Consider the following 3,815-nt stretch of genomic DNA (forward strand, 5'->3'; position numbering starts at 1 on the left):
TCTGGACTGCGGACATGTGCAGTCTGGGAAGATCACAGGGAGCGGCCCGGTGCAGAGCAGGGGAGGCAGGGCTGGCAGAGAACTGAGGACCAGGACTTGACTCCTACGAATCAGCTTAATGCCTGGGTGGCCCAGTTCCTACATACCTACATATATATTTATATATTTACATTATACACATATATTCTTTCCTATTTTTCTATATATTTTAAAAATTGAGGTTTAGCTTACATACGGTAATGTTGAAACCACTCCTAAGCGTTTTTTTTGTTTGTTTGTTTTAATTTATGGCTCTGGGGTCTTCGTTGCTGCGCATGGGCTTTCTCTCTAGCTGCGGCGAGCAGGGGTTACTCTTTGCATTTCAGTGCGCGGGCTTCTCACTGCGGTGGCTTCTCTTGTTGCGGAGCACGGGCTCTAGGCATACGGGCTTCAGTAGTTGTGGCTCGCGGGCTCAGTAGTTGTGGCGCAGGGGCTTAGTTGCTCCACGGCATGTGGGATCTTCCCGGACCAGGGCTTGAACCCATGTCCCCTGCGCCGGCAGGCGGATTCTTAACCACTGCGCCACCAGGGAAGTCCCCCTAAGTGTTTACCTCAAATTTGTATGCATACACCCATCAGATCAAGAGAGAGAACATTTCCAGCCCCCAACATACTTGCTGGAGTCATCCCTGAGATAACCACTAGTCTAACCACCATCACCATAAATCAGTTTTCCTACTTTCGAACTTCATGTAAATGGAAACCAGCAGCATGTACCTGTTTCTGTCTGACTTCTCTTGCTCAGCATGTTTCTGGGGTTCATCCCTGTTATGTGTATCAACATATCAGCAGTCTGTTCCTTTTAAAACTGTGTAGTATTTCACTACATGAGTATTGTAATTTCATTGATCCGTTCACCTGCTGATGGGCATTTGGATTAGTTTCCAGTTTGGGCTACAATGAATAGTGTGGCTGTGAATATTCGTATGCAGGTTTCTGGTGTAGATAAGCACTAATTTCTATTGGGTACATGCCCGGGGATGGATTTTCTGGGTCACAAGGCAGGCGTATGTTTTAATAAGCAACTCTGACAAATAGTTGTCCTGAGCGGTTGTGTTGGTTTACACTCCCACCAGCAATGTTTGAAGACTTCTGGCCGCTCGTATCTCACCAACCTCTATCTCATCCACCCATTTCACATCAACCATTCTGATAGATGTGTAGGTGTCTCATCGTGGTTTTAATTTGTATTCCCTGTTGACTAATGATGTGGAGCCTACTCTTCTTTTTTTCTTGGAGAGGAATGGTGAAAAGATCTCACCTCACTAATTTCTTTAAAAATTCCTTGAGTAAGAGAAGGGGGCAGAGCTCTTGAGAAGTGGAGAGAAGAGAGGTGCGGTTTCGTCCTTCCTGCTTCAAGTAGGTGGTCCTCCTTTTTCCGAGGACAGGCTTGGGCCAGTGCTGAGTCAACCTGAGAGAGAGAAGAGAAGGGGATGTTGCTGGCAGGGAGAAGGACAAAGCACATAACACATGGCACCTCTTCTACTAAGGGTTCGGGCGGAGCCAGGGGCCTGCTGACCTCCCCCTCGTTCCCTCACTGTCAGAACCCATCACTCCCGACAGACAAGCACCGCAGCATGAATGAGAGCACTGATTTAGGAGGCTGGTCCTGGGTTTCACTATCTGTAAAATCAGAATTATAACAATATTCACTGCACAAGGCTGTTGTTGAAGAACTTAAATAAGATCATACTGGTCACTCTGCAGACTCTGCTTCGGAGCTGCAGCCCCGCTGAGTCCATGGCACACTCACGCGCAGACGTGGCTGTTAAGGGGCAAGTCTCGGGCCGTGACTACTGTTTACAAGCTGTTTACAGACGATGTTCCCAAGGGGAAAACTTCGGTTCTCTAAGCACTGGGAAGATGAGATCTGGTTATAAGGGTTCCTGCTTTCCAAGGCTTATTCCTGGATTTATGCGTCAGGATGATGAATTTACATGCCATAATAGTACACACAGCAAGTCCATTTACGGGGAGAACTTTTCTGATGAGAACTTCACTTTGAATATGTCCAGACATCTGGTCCTTGGCAAATGCTGGACCCAACCCAAATGGCTCTGTGGGCTGTCTGCACAACTAAGACTGATGGGTTGGATGGCAAGCATGGGTTCTTTGGCCGGGAGAGAGATAGCACGGATATTGTGGAGGCCATGGGCATTTTGAGTCCAGGAATGGCAAGACCAGCAAGAAGACTCTAGGCCATTCTGAGAAATTTGATTTTGTGTTTTATCTTATCCCCACCATTCCTTTTGTTCCTGTGGAGAGCACCTCCCAGCTCTCAAATCCTGTTATCTTTGTGCTCTGACTCACTGTAATTCTTTGGATTCCATATACCCCTTGTCTCCTTCCAGGTTTAGCTGGATTCAGAGTTTAGGCGTTATGAAGTAAAAACTAAATTACTCCCCCAAAGCATATTATGTTTGTAAAGTCTCACAAGTCCTGCCACACAGTAAGCACTCAATAAACAGCACTATTACATGATATGATGCAACAGGAAATCCACAATGCTGCCTATGAAGTGTTCTTCCTAAAAGAGTGAACCTAGGCTGGATCAAACCTCTAGCTTTACTTACTAGTTTACAGGAAATACAGACAACAGAGGAATAAGTTAGACACCACCACGAGGAATGAGGGACATTTGACAGGACAAGTGACCGCGGTTTCTCTAACAAATTCATGATGTGGCAATGCAAGGGGTGGGTGGGAAAGACTGTTCAGAATAATAGAAACCTAAGAGAGACCTAACAACCAAATGCATGAAGGGAATAAAATGACCATGACTGATTTAAACCTTTGAACACATCAACTGTAAAAAGACTATTTTAGAACAAATAAGAAAATCTAAACATAGATTAGATATGCAATGATATGGAAGAATTAGTGTTAATTTGCTAAGTGTTATATGACACATTATTATATATTTTTTAATTCCTCATGAGTTACAGATTACACTGAAGGATTTACAGCAAAGATGAAACAAGCAGGGCAAAATGTTAGCGATAATTAAATCTAGGTAGTAACAAGATTGTTACATTATTCTTTTAAATGTTCTGTGTTTGACAACATTCACAGTGAAAAGTGGACTTAATTCCTTAATAAATGGAGGCTAGTATTATCAAGTGGGTTCTAGTTGGACAGCCTCCCTGTTTTCCTGGGTGAACACAAGACTGCACCTACCCTCTATTTTGCAGAGATGACCAAAGGAGAGCACCCCTCTGTGAATGTGCCTCTGGAGGGATCCAAGCACCTCCATGGGTGCAGGGTCCCAATAGACTGAGCACACCCTCAGGCTGCAGGGCCCCCTGCAAGCCTCCCAGCCAGGAACCGTCTCTCTGGAACTCTCTCTGGGCCCAGTGGTACTTGCAGCCAAGAGTGTCATTCCTGCTTTCAACACAAACACATACCTGCACCCTTAAAACAGATCCTACTTCCCTCTGAGAACAAGGCCATAACGAGGGGTTGCATTTCTGCCCAACAAGTTGGCATCAAACAAAATCACGAGTGAAGCCAGCATTATACTGTAAAGCGAAGCTCTATAATCACTGAAAACAGTTGAAATATGTTCCAGGACATAGAGTTACAGAATTTCAGAGCTGGAAAGGAGATCAGATATTATTAAATCCAGACATTCTGGGTTTTTTTTTCTGTTTTCGGTTTTTTTTTTTTTTTTTTTTTCTTTTTTGGCCTCGCCACGCAGCATGCAGGATCTTAGTTCCCCGACCAGGGACTGAACCTGTGCCCCCTGCAGTGGAAGCGCAGAGTCTTAACCAGTGGAC

This window comes from Globicephala melas, chromosome 8 (genome assembly GCF_963455315.2).
Source record: "Globicephala melas chromosome 8, mGloMel1.2, whole genome shotgun sequence".
Classification (NCBI taxonomy): Eukaryota; Metazoa; Chordata; class Mammalia; order Artiodactyla; family Delphinidae; genus Globicephala; species Globicephala melas.